Genomic DNA, 17,430 nt, shown 5'->3' on the forward strand with positions numbered 1-17,430 from the left:
CTTGGAAACCTTTCAATTACTGTGCATACACATTTCTTTCTTTGACATTTTGTATGAGTGCACCATTCCTGGAAGTACTGCAATACTAGGTTGATGCGTGGAGCGGATGGAGCAAGCCCCTGTTCCTGCTCCCTAATCTAAAAATCCATTTAATATAAGGTCCTCGTATGGAGGACGTATCAGATATTAAACTGATAAGAACAGATACTACACTTGATCTTAGCCAAAAGGCCGAGAAGCGATAACCCGTAAACTTCCCAAGACAAGGGTTCACACCTGGACTTCGGGATGACTTCAGGAGGGTAGGTGGTAACATCGGTTGGAAGCTCATGCCCAGAGACCAGGAAATTTCCTTTCATTTCTCACTTTAAACACAATCAAAAATCAGCTTTGCAAGAGCAAAGCCCACAAAAATAAGGTAAACTCATCAACGTTCCTCTCCACGGAAATCTTTAGTAAAAGGCGAAAGATTTATGCGTGATTGAAGAGAAACCTGAGATACTTTGGAGGTGGGACCAGGCCCCTGGTCCAGTGTTGCACAGGTAGAGAGCTACCTTAGGGTGAGGGGGCCTGTGAAAGAAGGTTATTGTAAATAGGCGGAGCAGCACAAGGTCAGTAATCGGCAGTAAGAAATGAGGGCTATCCAAATTTTGCCAACAAGGACCAGGTGAGACTTGTGTGCTGTGTCCCTAGAAACGGAAGGCAGTAAAAAAAGAGTGTGGGAGGGAAAGGGTTAAATGGGCAGGGCTGAGATGCAGGCGGAGTGGTGGGCAGTGTGTGTGTGTAAAAGTAAGTAAGTAAGTAAGTAAGTAAGTAAGTAAGTAAGTAAGTAAGTAAGTAAGTAAGTAAGTAAAGTAAGTAAAGTAAAGTAAAGTAAAGTAAAGTAAAGTTGGCATTTCCTGTTTGAAAACATCCATAATTCGTGTAATTCATCAAAATCCATCTGCTGGTATGTCACAACAAGTCTCCAAATTTACATCAATCTATGGTCAACGCATGTAAATTTTGACAAATTAAGGTGAGAGTCCCAAATACATAAAACTTGGAAACCTTTCAATTACTGTGCATACACATTTCTTTCTTTGACATTTTGTATGAGTGCACCATTCCTGGAAGTACTGCAATACTAGGTTGATGCGTGGAGCGGATGGAGCAAGCCCCTGTTCCTGCTCCCTAATCTAAAAATCCATTTAATATAAGGTCCTCGTATGGAGGACGTATCAGATATTAAACTGATAAGAACAGATACTACACTTGATCTTAGCCAAAAGGCCGAGAAGCGATAACCCGTAAACTTCCCAAGACAAGGGTTCACACCTGGACTTCGGGATGACTTCAGGAGGGTAGGTGGTAACATCGGTTGGAAGCTCATGCCCAGAGACCAGGAAATTTCCTTTCATTTCTCACTTTAAACACAATCAAAAATCAGCTTTGCAAGAGCAAAGCCCACAAAAATAAGGTAAACTCATCAACGTTCCTCTCCACGGAAATCTTTAGTAAAAGGCGAAAGATTTATGCGTGATTGAAGAGAAACGTGAGATACTTTGGAGGTGGGACCAGGCCCCTGGTCCAGTGTTGCACAGGTAGAGAGCTACCTTAGGGTGAGGGGGCCTGTGAAAGAAGGTTATTGTAAATAGGCGGAGCAGCACAAGGTCAGTAATCGGCAGTAAGAAATGAGGGCTATCCAAATTTTGCCAACAAGGACCAGGTGAGACTTGTGTGCTGTGTCCCTAGAAACGGAAGGCAGTAAAAAAAGAGTGTGGGAGGGAAAGGGTTAAATGGGCAGGGCTGAGATGCAGGCGGAGTGGTGGGCAGTGTGTGTGTGTAAAAGTAAGTAAGTAAGTAAGTAAGTAAGTAAGTAAGTAAGTAAGTAAGTAAGTAAGTAAGTAAGTAAGTAAGTAAGTAAGTAAGTAAGTAAGTAAGTAAGTAAGTAAGTAAGTAAGTAAGTAAGTAAGTAAGTAAGTAAGTAAGTAAGTAAGTAAGTAAGTAAGTAAGTAAGTAAAGTAAAGTAAAGTAAAGTTGGCATTTCCTGTTTGAAAACATCCATAATTCGTGTAATTCATCAAAATCCATCTGCTGGTATGTCACAACAAGTCTCCAAATTTACATCAATCTATGGTCAACGCATGTAAATTTTGACAAATTAAGGTGAGAGTCCCAAATACATAAAACTTGGAAACCTTTCAATTACTGTGCATACACATTTCTTTCTTTGACATTTTGTATGAGTGCACCATTCCTGGAAGTACTGCAATACTAGGTTGATGCGTGGAGCGGATGGAGCAAGCCCCTGTTCCTGCTCCCTAATCTAAAAATCCATTTAATATAAGGTCCTCGTATGGAGGACGTATCAGATATTAAACTGATAAGAACAGATACTACACTTGATCTTAGCCAAAAGGCCGAGAAGCGATAACCCGTAAACTTCCCAAGACAAGGGTTCACACCTGGACTTCGGGATGACTTCAGGAGGGTAGGTGGTAACATCGGTTGGAAGCTCATGCCCAGAGACCAGGAAATTTCCTTTCATTTCTCACTTTAAACACAATCAAAAATCAGCTTTGCAAGAGCAAAGCCCACAAAAATAAGGTAAACTCATCAACGTTCCTCTCCACGGAAATCTTTAGTAAAAGGCGAAAGATTTATGCGTGATTGAAGAGAAACGTGAGATACTTTGGAGGTGGGACCAGGCCCCTGGTCCAGTGTTGCACAGGTAGAGAGCTACCTTAGGGTGAGGGGGCCTGTGAAAGAAGGTTATTGTAAATAGGCGGAGCAGCACAAGGTCAGTAATCGGCAGTAAGAAATGAGGGCTATCCAAATTTTGCCAACAAGGACCAGGTGAGACTTGTGTGCTGTGTCCCTAGAAACGGAAGGCAGTAAAAAAAGAGTGTGGGAGGGAAAGGGTTAAATGGGCAGGGCTGAGATGCAGGCGGAGTGGTGGGCAGTGTGTGTGTGTAAAAGTAAGTAAGTAAGTAAGTAAGTAAGTAAGTAAGTAAGTAAGTAAGTAAGTAAGTAAGTAAGTAAGTAAGTAAGTAAGTAAGTAAGTAAGTAAGTAAGTAAGTAAGTAAGTAAGTAAGTAAGTAAGTAAGTAAGTAAGTAAGTAAGTAAGTAAGTAAGTAAGTAAGTAAGTAAGTAAGTAAGTAAGTAAGTAAGTAAGTAAGTAAGTAAGTAAGTAAGTAAGTAAAGTAAAGTAAAGTAAAGTTGGCATTTCCTGTTTGAAAACATCCATAATTCGTGTAATTCATCAAAATCCATCTGCTGGTATGTCACAACAAGTCTCCAAATTTACATCAATCTATGGTCAACGCATGTAAATTTTGACAAATTAAGGTGAGAGTCCCAAATACATAAAACTTGGAAACCTTTCAATTACTGTGCATACACATTTCTTTCTTTGACATTTTGTATGAGTGCACCATTCCTGGAAGTACTGCAATACTAGGTTGATGCGTGGAGCGGATGGAGCAAGCCCCTGTTCCTGCTCCCTAATCTAAAAATCCATTTAATATAAGGTCCTCGTATGGAGGACGTATCAGATATTAAACTGATAAGAACAGATACTACACTTGATCTTAGCCAAAAGGCCGAGAAGCGATAACCCGTAAACTTCCCAAGACAAGGGTTCACACCTGGACTTCGGGATGACTTCAGGAGGGTAGGTGGTAACATCGGTTGGAAGCTCATGCCCAGAGACCAGGAAATTTCCTTTCATTTCTCACTTTAAACACAATCAAAAATCAGCTTTGCAAGAGCAAAGCCCACAAAAATAAGGTAAACTCATCAACGTTCCTCTCCACGGAAATCTTTAGTAAAAGGCGAAAGATTTATGCGTGATTGAAGAGAAACGTGAGATACTTTGGAGGTGGGACCAGGCCCCTGGTCCAGTGTTGCACAGGTAGAGAGCTACCTTAGGGTGAGGGGGCCTGTGAAAGAAGGTTATTGTAAATAGGCGGAGCAGCACAAGGTCAGTAATCGGCAGTAAGAAATGAGGGCTATCCAAATTTTGCCAACAAGGACCAGGTGAGACTTGTGTGCTGTGTCCCTAGAAACGGAAGGCAGTAAAAAAAGAGTGTGGGAGGGAAAGGGTTAAATGGGCAGGGCTGAGATGCAGGCGGAGTGGTGGGCAGTGTGTGTGTGTAAAGTAAGTAAGTAAGTAAGTAAGTAAGTAAGTAAGTAAGTAAGTAAGTAAGTAAGTAAGTAAGTAAGTAAGTAAGTAAGTAAGTAAGTAAGTAAGTAAGTAAGTAAGTAAGTAAGTAAGTAAGTAAGTAAGTAAGTAAGTAAGTAAGTAAGTAAGTAAGTAAGTAAGTAAGTAAGTAAGTAAGTAAGTAAGTAAAGTAAAGTAAAGTAAAGTAAAGTAAAGTTGGCATTTCCTGTTTGAAAACATCCATAATTCGTGTAATTCATCAAAATCCATCTGCTGGTATGTCACAACAAGTCTCCAAATTTACATCAATCTATGGTCAACGCATGTAAATTTTGACAAATTAAGGTGAGAGTCCCAAATACATAAAACTTGGAAACCTTTCAATTACTGTGCATACACATTTCTTTCTTTGACATTTTGTATGAGTGCACCATTCCTGGAAGTACTGCAATACCAGGTTGATGCGTGGAGCGGATGGAGCAAGCCCCTGTTCCTGCTCCCTAATCTAAAAATCCATTTAATATAAGGTCCTCGTATGGAGGACGTATCAGATATTAAACTGATAAGAACAGATACTACACTTGATCTTAGCCAAAAGGCCGAGAAGCGATAACCCGTAAACTTCCCAAGACAAGGGTTCACACCTGGACTTCGGGATGACTTCAGGAGGGTAGGTGGTAACATCGGTTGGAAGCTCATGCCCAGAGACCTGGAAATTTCCTTTCATTTCTCACTTTAAACACAATCAAAAATCAGCTTTGCAAGAGCAAAGCCCACAAAAATAAGGTAAACTCATCAACGTTCCTCTCCACGGAAATCTTTAGTAAAAGGCGAAAGATTTATGCGTGATTGAAGAGAAACCTGAGATACTTTGGAGGTGGGACCAGGCCCCTGGTCCAGTGTTGCACAGGTAGAGAGCTACCTTAGGGTGAGGGGGCCTGTGAAAGAAGGTTATTGTAAATAGGCGGAGCAGCACAAGGTCAGTAATCGGCAGTAAGAAATGAGGGCTATCCAAATTTTGCCAACAAGGACCAGGTGAGACTTGTGTGCTGTGTCCCTAGAAACGGAAGGCAGTAAAAAAAGAGTGTGGGAGGGAAAGGGTTAAATGGGCAGGGCTGAGATGCAGGCGGAGTGGTGGGCAGTGTGTGTGTGTAAAAGTAAGTAAGTAAGTAAGTAAGTAAGTAAGTAAGTAAGTAAGTAAGTAAGTAAGTAAGTAAGTAAGTAAGTAAGTAAGTAAGTAAGTAAGTAAGTAAGTAAGTAAGTAAGTAAGTAAGTAAGTAAGTAAGTAAGTAAGTAAGTAAGTAAGTAAGTAAGTAAGTAAGTAAGTAAGTAAGTAAGTAAGTAAGTAAGTAAGTAAGTAAGTAAGTAAGTAAAGTAAAGTAAAGTAAAGTAAAGTAAAGTTGGCATTTCCTGTTTGAAAACATCCATAATTCGTGTAATTCATCAAAATCCATCTGCTGGTATGTCACAACAAGTCTCCAAATTTACATCAATCTATGGTCAACGCATGTAAATTTTGACAAATTAAGGTGAGAGTCCCAAATACATAAAACTTGGAAACCTTTCAATTACTGTGCATACACATTTCTTTCTTTGACATTTTGTATGAGTGCACCATTCCTGGAAGTACTGCAATACCAGGTTGATGCGTGGAGCGGATGGAGCAAGCCCCTGTTCCTGCTCCCTAATCTAAAAATCCATTTAATATAAGGTCCTCGTATGGAGGACGTATCAGATATTAAACTGATAAGAACAGATACTACACTTGATCTTAGCCAAAAGGCCGAGAAGCGATAACCCGTAAACTTCCCAAGACAAGGGTTCACACCTGGACTTCGGGATGACTTCAGGAGGGTAGGTGGTAACATCGGTTGGAAGCTCATGCCCAGAGACCTGGAAATTTCCTTTCATTTCTCACTTTAAACACAATCAAAAATCAGCTTTGCAAGAGCAAAGCCCACAAAAATAAGGTAAACTCATCAACGTTCCTCTCCACGGAAATCTTTAGTAAAAGGCGAAAGATTTATGCGTGATTGAAGAGAAACCTGAGATACTTTGGAGGTGGGACCAGGCCCCTGGTCCAGTGTTGCACAGGTAGAGAGCTACCTTAGGGTGAGGGGGCCTGTGAAAGAAGGTTATTGTAAATAGGCGGAGCAGCACAAGGTCAGTAATCGGCAGTAAGAAATGAGGGCTATCCAAATTTTGCCAACAAGGACCAGGTGAGACTTGTGTGCTGTGTCCCTAGAAACGGAAGGCAGTAAAAAAAGAGTGTGGGAGGGAAAGGGTTAAATGGGCAGGGCTGAGATGCAGGCGGAGTGGTGGGCAGTGTGTGTGTGTAAGTAAGTAAGTAAGTAAGTAAGTAAGTAAGTAAGTAAGTAAGTAAGTAAGTAAGTAAGTAAGTAAGTAAGTAAGTAAGTAAGTAAGTAAGTAAGTAAGTAAGTAAGTAAGTAAGTAAGTAAGTAAGTAAGTAAGTAAGTAAGTAAGTAAGTAAGTAAAGTAAAGTAAAGTAAAGTAAAGTAAAGTTGGCATTTCCTGTTTGAAAACATCCATAATTCGTGTAATTCATCAAAATCCATCTGCTGGTATGTCACAACAAGTCTCCAAATTTACATCAATCTATGGTCAACGCATGTAAATTTTGACAAATTAAGGTGAGAGTCCCAAATACATAAAACTTGGAAACCTTTCAATAATTACTGTGCATACACATTTCTTTCTTTGACATTTTGTATGAGTGCACCATTCCTGGAAGTACTGCAATACCAGGTTGATGCGTGGAGCGGATGGAGCAAGCCCCTGTTCCTGCTCCCTAATCTAAAAATCCATTTAATATAAGGTCCTCGTATGGAGGACGTATCAGATATTAAACTGATAAGAACAGATACTACACTTGATCTTAGGATAACCCGTAAACTTCCCAAGACAAGGGTTCACACCTGGACTTCGGGATGACTTCAGGAGGGTAGGTGGTAACATCGGTTGGAAGCTCATGCCCAGAGACCTGGAAATTTCCTTTCATTTCTCACTTTAAACACAATCAAAAATCAGCTTTGCAAGAGCAAAGCCCACAAAAATAAGGTAAACTCATCAACGTTCCTCTCCACGGAAATCTTTAGTAAAAGGCGAAAGATTTATGCGTGATTGAAGAGAAACCTGAGATACTTTGGAGGTGGGACCAGGCCCCTGGTCCAGTGTTGCACAGGTAGAGAGCTACCTTAGGGTGAGGGGGCCTGTGAAAGAAGGTTATTGTAAATAGGCGGAGCAGCACAAGGTCAGTAATCGGCAGTAAGAAATGAGGGCTATCCAAATTTTGCCAACAAGGACCAGGTGAGACTTGTGTGCTGTGTCCCTAGAAACGGAAGGCAGTAAAAAAAGAGTGTGGGAGGGAAAGGGTTAAATGGGCAGGGCTGAGATGCAGGCGGAGTGGTGGGCAGTGTGTGTGTAAAAGTAAGTAAGTAAGTAAGTAAGTAAGTAAGTAAGTAAGTAAGTAAGTAAGTAAGTAAGTAAGTAAGTAAGTAAGTAAGTAAGTAAGTAAGTAAGTAAGTAAGTAAGTAAGTAAGTAAGTAAGTAAGTAAGTAAGTAAGTAAGTAAGTAAGTAAGTAAGTAAGTAAGTAAGTAAGTAAGTAAGTAAGTAAGTAAGTAAGTAAGTAAGTAAGTAAGTAAGTAAGTAAGTAAGTAAAGTAAAGTAAAGTAAAGTAAAGTTGGCATTTCCTGTTTGAAAACATCCATAATTCGTGTAATTCATCAAAATCCATCTGCTGGTATGTCACAACAAGTCTCCAAATTTACATCAATCTATGGTCAACGCATGTAAATTTTGACAAATTAAGGTGAGAGTCCCAAATACATAAAACTTGGAAACCTTTCAATTACTGTGCATACACATTTCTTTCTTTGACATTTTGTATGAGTGCACCATTCCTGGAAGTACTGCAATACCAGGTTGATGCGTGGAGCGGATGGAGCAAGCCCCTGTTCCTGCTCCCTAATCTAAAAATCCATTTAATATAAGGTCCTCGTATGGAGGACGTATCAGATATTAAACTGATAAGAACAGATACTACACTTGATCTTAGCCAAAAGGCCGAGAAGCGATAACCCGTAAACTTCCCAAGACAAGGGTTCACACCTGGACTTCGGGATGACTTCAGGAGGGTAGGTGGTAACATCGGTTGGAAGCTCATGCCCAGAGACCTGGAAATTTCCTTTCATTTCTCACTTTAAACACAATCAAAAATCAGCTTTGCAAGAGCAAAGCCCACAAAAATAAGGTAAACTCATCAACGTTCCTCTCCACGGAAATCTTTAGTAAAAGGCGAAAGATTTATGCGTGATTGAAGAGAAACCTGAGATACTTTGGAGGTGGGACCAGGCCCCTGGTCCAGTGTTGCACAGGTAGAGAGCTACCTTAGGGTGAGGGGGCCTGTGAAAGAAGGTTATTGTAAATAGGCGGAGCAGCACAAGGTCAGTAATCGGCAGTAAGAAATGAGGGCTATCCAAATTTTGCCAACAAGGACCAGGTGAGACTTGTGTGCTGTGTCCCTAGAAACGGAAGGCAGTAAAAAAAGAGTGTGGGAGGGAAAGGGTTAAATGGGCAGGGCTGAGATGCAGGCGGAGTGGTGGGCAGTGTGTGTGTGTAAAAGTAAGTAAGTAAGTAAGTAAGTAAGTAAGTAAGTAAGTAAGTAAGTAAGTAAGTAAGTAAGTAAGTAAGTAAGTAAGTAAGTAAGTAAGTAAGTAAGTAAGTAAGTAAGTAAGTAAGTAAGTAAGTAAGTAAGTAAGTAAGTAAGTAAGTAAGTAAGTAAGTAAGTAAGTAAGTAAGTAAGTAAAGTAAAGTAAAGTAAAGTAAAGTTGGCATTTCCTGTTTTTGAAAACATCCATAATTCGTGTAATTCATCAAAATCCATCTGCTGGTATGTCACAACAAGTCTCCAAATTTACATCAATCTATGGTCAACGCATGTAAATTTTGACAAATTAAGGTGAGAGTCCCAAATACATAAAACTTGGAAACCTTTCAATTACTGTGCATACACATTTCTTTCTTTGACATTTTGTATGAGTGCACCATTCCTGGAAGTACTGCAATACCAGGTTGATGCGTGGAGCGGATGGAGCAAGCCCCTGTTCCTGCTCCCTAATCTAAAAATCCATTTAATATAAGGTCCTCGTATGGAGGACGTATCAGATATTAAACTGATAAGAACAGATACTACACTTGATCTTAGCCAAAAGGCCGAGAAGCGATAACCCGTAAACTTCCCAAGACAAGGGTTCACACCTGGACTTCGGGATGACTTCAGGAGGGTAGGTGGTAACATCGGTTGGAAGCTCATGCCCAGAGACCTGGAAATTTCCTTTCATTTCTCACTTTAAACACAATCAAAAATCAGCTTTGCAAGAGCAAAGCCCACAAAAATAAGGTAAACTCATCAACGTTCCTCTCCACGGAAATCTTTAGTAAAAGGCGAAAGATTTATGCGTGATTGAAGAGAAACCTGAGATACTTTGGAGGTGGGACCAGGCCCCTGGTCCAGTGTTGCACAGGTAGAGAGCTACCTTAGGGTGAGGGGGCCTGTGAAAGAAGGTTATTGTAAATAGGCGGAGCAGCACAAGGTCAGTAATCGGCAGTAAGAAATGAGGGCTATCCAAATTTTGCCAACAAGGACCAGGTGAGACTTGTGTGCTGTGTCCCTAGAAACGGAAGGCAGTAAAAAAAGAGTGTGGGAGGGAAAGGGTTAAATGGGCAGGGCTGAGATGCAGGCGGAGTGGTGGGCAGTGTGTGTGTGTAAAAGTAAGTAAGTAAGTAAGTAAGTAAGTAAGAAGTAAAGTAAAGTAAAGTAAAGTAAAGTAAAGTAAAGTTGGCATTTCCTGTTTGAAAACATCCATAATTCGTGTAATTCATCAAAATCCATCTGCTGGTATGTCACAACAAGTCTCCAAATTTACATCAATCTATGGTCAACGCATGTAAATTTTGACAAATTAAGGTGAGAGTCCCAAATACATAAAACTTGGAAACCTTTCAATTACTGTGCATACACATTTCTTTCTTTGACATTTTGTATGAGTGCACCATTCCTGGAAGTACTGCAATACCAGGTTGATGCGTGGAGCGGATGGAGCAAGCCCCTGTTCCTGCTCCCTAATCTAAAAATCCATTTAATATAAGGTCCTCGTATGGAGGACGTATCAGATATTAAACTGATAAGAACAGATACTACACTTGATCTTAGCCAAAAGGCCGAGAAGCGATAACCCGTAAACTTCCCAAGACAAGGGTTCACACCTGGACTTCGGGATGACTTCAGGAGGGTAGGTGGTAACATCGGTTGGAAGCTCATGCCCAGAGACCTGGAAATTTCCTTTCATTTCTCACTTTAAACACAATCAAAAATCAGCTTTGCAAGAGCAAAGCCCACAAAAATAAGGTAAACTCATCAACGTTCCTCTCCACGGAAATCTTTAGTAAAAGGCGAAAGATTTATGCGTGATTGAAGAGAAACCTGAGATACTTTGGAGGTGGGACCAGGCCCCTGGTCCAGTGTTGCACAGGTAGAGAGCTACCTTAGGGTGAGGGGGCCTGTGAAAGAAGGTTATTGTAAATAGGCGGAGCAGCACAAGGTCAGTAATCGGCAGTAAGAAATGAGGGCTATCCAAATTTTGCCAACAAGGACCAGGTGAGACTTGTGTGCTGTGTCCCTAGAAACGGAAGGCAGTAAAAAAAGAGTGTGGGAGGGAAAGGGTTAAATGGGCAGGGCTGAGATGCAGGCGGAGTGGTGGGCAGTGTGTGTGTGTAAAAGTAAGTAAGTAAGTAAGTAAGTAAGTAAGTAAGTAAGTAAGTAAGTAAGTAAGTAAGTAAGTAAGTAAGTAAGTAAGTAAGTAAGTAAGTAAGTAAGTAAGTAAGTAAGTAAGTAAGTAAGTAAGTAAGTAAGTAAGTAAGTAAGTAAGTAAGTAAGTAAGTAAGTAAGTAAGTAAGTAAGTAAGTAAGTAAGTAAGTAAGTAAGTAAGTAAGTAAGTAAGTAAAGTAAAGTAAAGTAAAGTAAAGTTGGCATTTCCTGTTTGAAAACATCCATAATTCGTGTAATTCATCAAAATCCATCTGCTGGTATGTCACAACAAGTCTCCAAATTTACATCAATCTATGGTCAACGCATGTAAATTTTGACAAATTAAGGTGAGAGTCCCAAATACATAAAACTTGGAAACCTTTCAATTACTGTGCATACACATTTCTTTCTTTGACATTTTGTATGAGTGCACCATTCCTGGAAGTACTGCAATACCAGGTTGATGCGTGGAGCGGATGGAGCAAGCCCCTGTTCCTGCTCCCTAATCTAAAAATCCATTTAATATAAGGTCCTCGTATGGAGGACGTATCAGATATTAAACTGATAAGAACAGATACTACACTTGATCTTAGCCAAAAGGCCGAGAAGCGATAACCCGTAAACTTCCCAAGACAAGGGTTCACACCTGGACTTCGGGATGACTTCAGGAGGGTAGGTGGTAACATCGGTTGGAAGCTCATGCCCAGAGACCTGGAAATTTCCTTTCATTTCTCACTTTAAACACAATCAAAAATCAGCTTTGCAAGAGCAAAGCCCACAAAAATAAGGTAAACTCATCAACGTTCCTCTCCACGGAAATCTTTAGTAAAAGGCGAAAGATTTATGCGTGATTGAAGAGAAACCTGAGATACTTTGGAGGTGGGACCAGGCCCCTGGTCCAGTGTTGCACAGGTAGAGAGCTACCTTAGGGTGAGGGGGCCTGTGAAAGAAGGTTATTGTAAATAGGCGGAGCAGCACAAGGTCAGTAATCGGCAGTAAGAAATGAGGGCTATCCAAATTTTGCCAACAAGGACCAGGTGAGACTTGTGTGCTGTGTCCCTAGAAACGGAAGGCAGTAAAAAAAGAGTGTGGGAGGGAAAGGGTTAAATGGGCAGGGCTGAGATGCAGGCGGAGTGGTGGGCAGTGTGTGTGTGTAAAAGTAAGTAAGTAAGTAAGTAAGTAAGTAAGTAAGTAAGTAAGTAAGTAAGTAAGTAAGTAAGTAAGTAAGTAAGTAAGTAAGTAAGTAAGTAAGTAAGTAAGTAAGTAAGTAAGTAAGTAAGTAAGTAAGTAAGTAAGTAAGTAAGTAAGTAAGTAAGTAAGTAAGTAAAGTAAAGTAAAGTAAAGTAAAGTTGGCATTTCCTGTTTGAAAACATCCATAATTCGTGTAATTCATCAAAATCCATCTGCTGGTATGTCACAACAAGTCTCCAAATTTACATCAATCTATGGTCAACGCATGTAAATTTTGACAAATTAAGGTGAGAGTCCCAAATACATAAAACTTGGAAACCTTTCAATTACTGTGCATACACATTTCTTTCTTTGACATTTTGTATGAGTGCACCATTCCTGGAAGTACTGCAATACCAGGTTGATGCGTGGAGCGGATGGAGCAAGCCCCTGTTCCTGCTCCCTAATCTAAAAATCCATTTAATATAAGGTCCTCGTATGGAGGACGTATCAGATATTAAACTGATAAGAACAGATACTACACTTGATCTTAGCCAAAAGGCCGAGAAGCGATAACCCGTAAACTTCCCAAGACAAGGGTTCACACCTGGACTTCGGGATGACTTCAGGAGGGTAGGTGGTAACATCGGTTGGAAGCTCATGCCCAGAGACCTGGAAATTTCCTTTCATTTCTCACTTTAAACACAATCAAAAATCAGCTTTGCAAGAGCAAAGCCCACAAAAATAAGGTAAACTCATCAACGTTCCTCTCCACGGAAATCTTTAGTAAAAGGCGAAAGATTTATGCGTGATTGAAGAGAAACCTGAGATACTTTGGAGGTGGGACCAGGCCCCTGGTCCAGTGTTGCACAGGTAGAGAGCTACCTTAGGGTGAGGGGGCCTGTGAAAGAAGGTTATTGTAAATAGGCGGAGCAGCACAAGGTCAGTAATCGGCAGTAAGAAATGAGGGCTATCCAAATTTTGCCAACAAGGACCAGGTGAGACTTGTGTGCTGTGTCCCTAGAAACGGAAGGCAGTAAAAAAAGAGTGTGGGAGGGAAAGGGTTAAATGGGCAGGGCTGAGATGCAGGCGGAGTGGTGGGCAGTGTGTGTGTGTAAAAGTAAGTAAGTAAGTAAGTAAGTAAGTAAGTAAGTAAGTAAGTAAGTAAGTAAGTAAGTAAGTAAGTAAGTAAGTAAGTAAGTAAGTAAGTAAGTAAGTAAGTAAGTAAGTAAGTAAGTAAGTAAGTAAGTAAGTAAGTAAGTAAGTAAGTAAGTAAGTAAGTAAGTAAGTAAGTAAGTAAGTAAGTAAGTAAGTAAGTAAGTAAGTAAGTAAGTAAGTAAAGTAAAGTAAAGTAAAGTAAAGTAAAGTTGGCATTTCCTGTTTGAAAACATCCATAATTCGTGTAATTCATCAAAATCCATCTGCTGGTATGTCACAACAAGTCTCCAAATTTACATCAATCTATGGTCAACGCATGTAAATTTTGACAAATTAAGGTGAGAGTCCCAAATACATAAAACTTGGAAACCTTTCAATTACTGTGCATACACATTTCTTTCTTTGACATTTTGTATGAGTGCACCATTCCTGGAAGTACTGCAATACCAGGTTGATGCGTGGAGCGGATGGAGCAAGCCCCTGTTCCTGCTCCCTAATCTAAAAATCCATTTAATATAAGGTCCTCGTATGGAGGACGTATCAGATATTAAACTGATAAGAACAGATACTACACTTGATCTTAGCCAAAAGGCCGAGAAGCGATAACCCGTAAACTTCCCAAGACAAGGGTTCACACCTGGACTTCGGGATGACTTCAGGAGGGTAGGTGGTAACATCGGTTGGAAGCTCATGCCCAGAGACCTGGAAATTTCCTTTCATTTCTCACTTTAAACACAATCAAAAATCAGCTTTGCAAGAGCAAAGCCCACAAAAATAAGGTAAACTCATCAACGTTCCTCTCCACGGAAATCTTTAGTAAAAGGCGAAAGATTTATGCGTGATTGAAGAGAAACCTGAGATACTTTGGAGGTGGGACCAGGCCCCTGGTCCAGTGTTGCACAGGTAGAGAGCTACCTTAGGGTGAGGGGGCCTGTGAAAGAAGGTTATTGTAAATAGGCGGAGCAGCACAAGGTCAGTAATCGGCAGTAAGAAATGAGGGCTATCCAAATTTTGCCAACAAGGACCAGGTGAGACTTGTGTGCTGTGTCCCTAGAAACGGAAGGCAGTAAAAAAAGAGTGTGGGAGGGAAAGGGTTAAATGGGCAGGGCTGAGATGCAGGCGGAGTGGTGGGCAGTGTGTGTGTGTAAAAGTAAGTAAGTAAGTAAGTAAGTAAGTAAGTAAGTAAGTAAGTAAGTAAGTAAGTAAGTAAGTAAGTAAGTAAGTAAGTAAGTAAGTAAGTAAGTAAGTAAGTAAGTAAGTAAGTAAGTAAGTAAGTAAGTAAGTAAGTAAGTAAGTAAGTAAGTAAAGTAAAGTAAAGTAAAGTAAAGTAAAGTTGGCATTTCCTGTTTGAAAACATCCATAATTCGTGTAATTCATCAAAATCCATCTGCTGGTATGTCACAACAAGTCTCCAAATTTACATCAATCTATGGTCAACGCATGTAAATTTTGACAAATTAAGGTGAGAGTCCCAAATACATAAAACTTGGAAACCTTTCAATTACTGTGCATACACATTTCTTTCTTTGACATTTTGTATGAGTGCACCATTCCTGGAAGTACTGCAATACCAGGTTGATGCGTGGAGCGGATGGAGCAAGCCCCTGTTCCTGCTCCCTAATCTAAAAATCCATTTAATATAAGGTCCTCGTATGGAGGACGTATCAGATATTAAACTGATAAGAACAGATACTACACTTGATCTTAGCCAAAAGGCCGAGAAGCGATAACCCGTAAACTTCCCAAGACAAGGGTTCACACCTGGACTTCGGGATGACTTCAGGAGGGTAGGTGGTAACATCGGTTGGAAGCTCATGCCCAGAGACCTGGAAATTTCCTTTCATTTCTCACTTTAAACACAATCAAAAATCAGCTTTGCAAGAGCAAAGCCCACAAAAATAAGGTAAACTCATCAACGTTCCTCTCCACGGAAATCTTTAGTAAAAGGCGAAAGATTTATGCGTGATTGAAGAGAAACCTGAGATACTTTGGAGGTGGGACCAGGCCCCTGGTCCAGTGTTGCACAGGTAGAGAGCTACCTTAGGGTGAGGGGGCCTGTGAAAGAAGGTTATTGTAAATAGGCGGAGCAGCACAAGGTCAGTAATCGGCAGTAAGAAATGAGGGCTATCCAAATTTTGCCAACAAGGACCAGGTGAGACTTGTGTGCTGTGTCCCTAGAAACGGAAGGCAGTAAAAAAAGAGTGTGGGAGGGAAAGGGTTAAATGGGCAGGGCTGAGATGCAGGCGGAGTGGTGGGCAGTGTGTGTGTGTAAAAGTAAGTAAGTAAGTAAGTAAGTAAGTAAGTAAGTAAGTAAGTAAGTAAAGTAAAGTAAAGTAAAGTAAAGTAAAGTTGGCATTTCCTGTTTGAAAACATCCATAATTCGTGTAATTCATCAAAATCCATCTGCTGGTATGTCACAACAAGTCTCCAAATTTACATCAATCTATGGTCAACGCATGTAAATTTTGACAAATTAAGGTGAGAGTCCCAAATACATAAAACTTGGAAACCTTTCAATTACTGTGCATACACATTTCTTTCTTTGACATTTTGTATGAGTGCACCATTCCTGGAAGTACTGCAATACCAGGTTGATGCGTGGAGCGGATGGAGCAAGCCCCTGTTCCTGCTCCCTAATCTAAAAATCCATTTAATATAAGGTCCTCGTATGGAGGACGTATCAGATATTAAACTGATAAGAACAGATACTACACTTGATCTTAGCCAAAAGGCCGAGAAGCGATAACCCGTAAACTTCCCAAGACAAGGGTTCACACCTGGACTTCGGGATGACTTCAGGAGGGTAGGTGGTAACATCGGTTGGAAGCTCATGCCCAGAGACCTGGAAATTTCCTTTCATTTCTCACTTTAAACACAATCAAAAATCAGCTTTGCAAGAGCAAAGCCCACAAAAATAAGGTAAACTCATCAACGTTCCTCTCCACGGAAATCTTTAGTAAAAGGCGAAAGATTTATGCGTGATTGAAGAGAAACCTGAGATACTTTGGAGGTGGGACCAGGCCCCTGGTCCAGTGTTGCACAGGTAGAGAGCTACCTTAGGGTGAGGGGGCCTGTGAAAGAAGGTTATTGTAAATAGGCGGAGCAGCACAAGGTCAGTAATCGGCAGTAAGAAATGAGGGCTATCCAAATTTTGCCAACAAGGACCAGGTGAGACTTGTGTGCTGTGTCCCTAGAAACGGAAGGCAGTAAAAAAAGAGTGTGGGAGGGAAAGGGTTAAATGGGCAGGGCTGAGATGCAGGCGGAGTGGTGGGCAGTGTGTGTGTGTAAAAGTAAGTAAGTAAGTAAGTAAGTAAGTAAGTAAGTAAGTAAGTAAGTAAGTAAAGTAAAGTAAAGTAAAGTAAAGTAAAGTTGGCATTTCCTGTTTGAAAACATCCATAATTCGTGTAATTCATCAAAATCCATCTGCTGGTATGTCACAACAAGTCTCCAAATTTACATCAATCTATGGTCAACGCATGTAAATTTTGACAAATTAAGGTGAGAGTCCCAAATACATAAAACTTGGAAACCTTTCAATTACTGTGCATACACATTTCTTTCTTTGACATTTTGTATGAGTGCACCATTCCTGGAAGTACTGCAATACCAGGTTGATGCGTGGAGCGGATGGAGCAAGCCCCTGTTCCTGCTCCCTAATCTAAAAATCCATTTAATATAAGGTCCTCGTATGGAGGACGTATCAGATATTAAACTGATAAGAACAGATACTACACTTGATCTTAGCCAAAAGGCCGAGAAGCGATAACCCGTAAACTTCCCAAGACAAGGGTTCACACCTGGACTTCGGGATGACTTCAGGAGGGTAGGTGGTAACATCGGTTGGAAGCTCATGCCCAGAGACCTGGAAATTTCCTTTCATTTCTCACTTTAAACACAATCAAAAATCAGCTTTGCAAGAGCAAAGCCCACAAAAATAAGGTAAACTCATCAACGTTCCTCTCCACGGAAATCTTTAGTAAAAGGCGAAAGATTTATGCGTGATTGAAGAGAAACCTGAGATACTTTGGAGGTGGGACCAGGCCCCTGGTCCAGTGTTGCACAGGTAGAGAGCTACCTTAGGGTGAGGGGGCCTGTGAAAGAAGGTTATTGTAAATAGGCGGAGCAGCACAA

The 17,430-nt window shown here is 40.7% G+C and overlaps 31 non-coding genes and 1 pseudogene across 31 annotated transcripts; all 32 read right to left on the reverse strand.

Annotated features, from left to right (window-relative positions):
* Window positions 1-52: 52 nt before the first annotated feature.
* Window positions 53-243, reverse strand: LOC128534858 (U2 spliceosomal RNA). Its single transcript, XR_008361616.1, has one exon. It is a non-coding gene; the product is annotated as a U2 spliceosomal RNA (small nuclear RNA).
* Window positions 244-386: 143 nt separating this feature from the next.
* Window positions 387-500, reverse strand: LOC128535049 (U5 spliceosomal RNA). The gene has a single exon (XR_008361785.1). It is a non-coding gene; the product is annotated as a U5 spliceosomal RNA (small nuclear RNA).
* Window positions 501-1,093: 593 nt separating this feature from the next.
* On the reverse strand, window positions 1,094-1,284 carry LOC128534859 (U2 spliceosomal RNA). The gene has a single exon (XR_008361617.1). It is a non-coding gene; the product is annotated as a U2 spliceosomal RNA (small nuclear RNA).
* Window positions 1,285-1,427: 143 nt separating this feature from the next.
* Window positions 1,428-1,541, reverse strand: LOC128535078 (U5 spliceosomal RNA). The gene has a single exon (XR_008361810.1). It is a non-coding gene; the product is annotated as a U5 spliceosomal RNA (small nuclear RNA).
* Window positions 1,542-2,223: 682 nt separating this feature from the next.
* LOC128534860 (U2 spliceosomal RNA) lies at window positions 2,224-2,414 on the reverse strand. Its single transcript, XR_008361618.1, has one exon. It is a non-coding gene; the product is annotated as a U2 spliceosomal RNA (small nuclear RNA).
* Window positions 2,415-2,557: 143 nt separating this feature from the next.
* LOC128535079 (U5 spliceosomal RNA) lies at window positions 2,558-2,671 on the reverse strand. The gene has a single exon (XR_008361811.1). It is a non-coding gene; the product is annotated as a U5 spliceosomal RNA (small nuclear RNA).
* Window positions 2,672-3,405: 734 nt separating this feature from the next.
* On the reverse strand, window positions 3,406-3,596 carry LOC128534861 (U2 spliceosomal RNA). Its single transcript, XR_008361619.1, has one exon. It is a non-coding gene; the product is annotated as a U2 spliceosomal RNA (small nuclear RNA).
* Window positions 3,597-3,739: 143 nt separating this feature from the next.
* Window positions 3,740-3,853, reverse strand: LOC128535080 (U5 spliceosomal RNA). The gene has a single exon (XR_008361812.1). It is a non-coding gene; the product is annotated as a U5 spliceosomal RNA (small nuclear RNA).
* Window positions 3,854-4,564: 711 nt separating this feature from the next.
* LOC128534817 (U2 spliceosomal RNA) lies at window positions 4,565-4,755 on the reverse strand. Its single transcript, XR_008361579.1, has one exon. It is a non-coding gene; the product is annotated as a U2 spliceosomal RNA (small nuclear RNA).
* A 143-nt stretch (window positions 4,756-4,898) lies between these two features.
* Window positions 4,899-5,012, reverse strand: LOC128535051 (U5 spliceosomal RNA). The gene has a single exon (XR_008361787.1). It is a non-coding gene; the product is annotated as a U5 spliceosomal RNA (small nuclear RNA).
* A 736-nt stretch (window positions 5,013-5,748) lies between these two features.
* Window positions 5,749-5,939, reverse strand: LOC128534818 (U2 spliceosomal RNA). The gene has a single exon (XR_008361580.1). It is a non-coding gene; the product is annotated as a U2 spliceosomal RNA (small nuclear RNA).
* Window positions 5,940-6,082: 143 nt separating this feature from the next.
* On the reverse strand, window positions 6,083-6,196 carry LOC128535052 (U5 spliceosomal RNA). The gene has a single exon (XR_008361788.1). It is a non-coding gene; the product is annotated as a U5 spliceosomal RNA (small nuclear RNA).
* A 677-nt stretch (window positions 6,197-6,873) lies between these two features.
* Window positions 6,874-7,074, reverse strand: LOC128534883 (uncharacterized; annotated as a pseudogene).
* A 116-nt stretch (window positions 7,075-7,190) lies between these two features.
* On the reverse strand, window positions 7,191-7,304 carry LOC128535054 (U5 spliceosomal RNA). Its single transcript, XR_008361789.1, has one exon. It is a non-coding gene; the product is annotated as a U5 spliceosomal RNA (small nuclear RNA).
* Window positions 7,305-8,049: 745 nt separating this feature from the next.
* Window positions 8,050-8,240, reverse strand: LOC128534819 (U2 spliceosomal RNA). The gene has a single exon (XR_008361581.1). It is a non-coding gene; the product is annotated as a U2 spliceosomal RNA (small nuclear RNA).
* Window positions 8,241-8,383: 143 nt separating this feature from the next.
* LOC128535055 (U5 spliceosomal RNA) lies at window positions 8,384-8,497 on the reverse strand. Its single transcript, XR_008361790.1, has one exon. It is a non-coding gene; the product is annotated as a U5 spliceosomal RNA (small nuclear RNA).
* A 701-nt stretch (window positions 8,498-9,198) lies between these two features.
* LOC128534821 (U2 spliceosomal RNA) lies at window positions 9,199-9,389 on the reverse strand. Its single transcript, XR_008361583.1, has one exon. It is a non-coding gene; the product is annotated as a U2 spliceosomal RNA (small nuclear RNA).
* A 143-nt stretch (window positions 9,390-9,532) lies between these two features.
* Window positions 9,533-9,646, reverse strand: LOC128535056 (U5 spliceosomal RNA). Its single transcript, XR_008361791.1, has one exon. It is a non-coding gene; the product is annotated as a U5 spliceosomal RNA (small nuclear RNA).
* A 560-nt stretch (window positions 9,647-10,206) lies between these two features.
* Window positions 10,207-10,397, reverse strand: LOC128534823 (U2 spliceosomal RNA). The gene has a single exon (XR_008361584.1). It is a non-coding gene; the product is annotated as a U2 spliceosomal RNA (small nuclear RNA).
* Window positions 10,398-10,540: 143 nt separating this feature from the next.
* LOC128535057 (U5 spliceosomal RNA) lies at window positions 10,541-10,654 on the reverse strand. The gene has a single exon (XR_008361792.1). It is a non-coding gene; the product is annotated as a U5 spliceosomal RNA (small nuclear RNA).
* Window positions 10,655-11,393: 739 nt separating this feature from the next.
* LOC128534824 (U2 spliceosomal RNA) lies at window positions 11,394-11,584 on the reverse strand. Its single transcript, XR_008361585.1, has one exon. It is a non-coding gene; the product is annotated as a U2 spliceosomal RNA (small nuclear RNA).
* Window positions 11,585-11,727: 143 nt separating this feature from the next.
* On the reverse strand, window positions 11,728-11,841 carry LOC128535058 (U5 spliceosomal RNA). Its single transcript, XR_008361793.1, has one exon. It is a non-coding gene; the product is annotated as a U5 spliceosomal RNA (small nuclear RNA).
* A 683-nt stretch (window positions 11,842-12,524) lies between these two features.
* LOC128534825 (U2 spliceosomal RNA) lies at window positions 12,525-12,715 on the reverse strand. The gene has a single exon (XR_008361586.1). It is a non-coding gene; the product is annotated as a U2 spliceosomal RNA (small nuclear RNA).
* Window positions 12,716-12,858: 143 nt separating this feature from the next.
* LOC128535059 (U5 spliceosomal RNA) lies at window positions 12,859-12,972 on the reverse strand. Its single transcript, XR_008361794.1, has one exon. It is a non-coding gene; the product is annotated as a U5 spliceosomal RNA (small nuclear RNA).
* A 740-nt stretch (window positions 12,973-13,712) lies between these two features.
* On the reverse strand, window positions 13,713-13,903 carry LOC128534826 (U2 spliceosomal RNA). The gene has a single exon (XR_008361587.1). It is a non-coding gene; the product is annotated as a U2 spliceosomal RNA (small nuclear RNA).
* A 143-nt stretch (window positions 13,904-14,046) lies between these two features.
* LOC128535060 (U5 spliceosomal RNA) lies at window positions 14,047-14,160 on the reverse strand. The gene has a single exon (XR_008361795.1). It is a non-coding gene; the product is annotated as a U5 spliceosomal RNA (small nuclear RNA).
* Window positions 14,161-14,836: 676 nt separating this feature from the next.
* LOC128534827 (U2 spliceosomal RNA) lies at window positions 14,837-15,027 on the reverse strand. The gene has a single exon (XR_008361588.1). It is a non-coding gene; the product is annotated as a U2 spliceosomal RNA (small nuclear RNA).
* A 143-nt stretch (window positions 15,028-15,170) lies between these two features.
* On the reverse strand, window positions 15,171-15,284 carry LOC128535061 (U5 spliceosomal RNA). The gene has a single exon (XR_008361796.1). It is a non-coding gene; the product is annotated as a U5 spliceosomal RNA (small nuclear RNA).
* A 568-nt stretch (window positions 15,285-15,852) lies between these two features.
* LOC128534828 (U2 spliceosomal RNA) lies at window positions 15,853-16,043 on the reverse strand. Its single transcript, XR_008361589.1, has one exon. It is a non-coding gene; the product is annotated as a U2 spliceosomal RNA (small nuclear RNA).
* Window positions 16,044-16,186: 143 nt separating this feature from the next.
* Window positions 16,187-16,300, reverse strand: LOC128535063 (U5 spliceosomal RNA). Its single transcript, XR_008361798.1, has one exon. It is a non-coding gene; the product is annotated as a U5 spliceosomal RNA (small nuclear RNA).
* Window positions 16,301-16,872: 572 nt separating this feature from the next.
* On the reverse strand, window positions 16,873-17,063 carry LOC128534829 (U2 spliceosomal RNA). The gene has a single exon (XR_008361590.1). It is a non-coding gene; the product is annotated as a U2 spliceosomal RNA (small nuclear RNA).
* A 143-nt stretch (window positions 17,064-17,206) lies between these two features.
* Window positions 17,207-17,320, reverse strand: LOC128535065 (U5 spliceosomal RNA). Its single transcript, XR_008361799.1, has one exon. It is a non-coding gene; the product is annotated as a U5 spliceosomal RNA (small nuclear RNA).
* Window positions 17,321-17,430: the final 110 nt, after the last annotated feature.

This window comes from Clarias gariepinus, chromosome 12 (genome assembly GCF_024256425.1).
Source record: "Clarias gariepinus isolate MV-2021 ecotype Netherlands chromosome 12, CGAR_prim_01v2, whole genome shotgun sequence".
NCBI lineage: Eukaryota > Metazoa > Chordata > Actinopteri > Siluriformes > Clariidae > Clarias > Clarias gariepinus.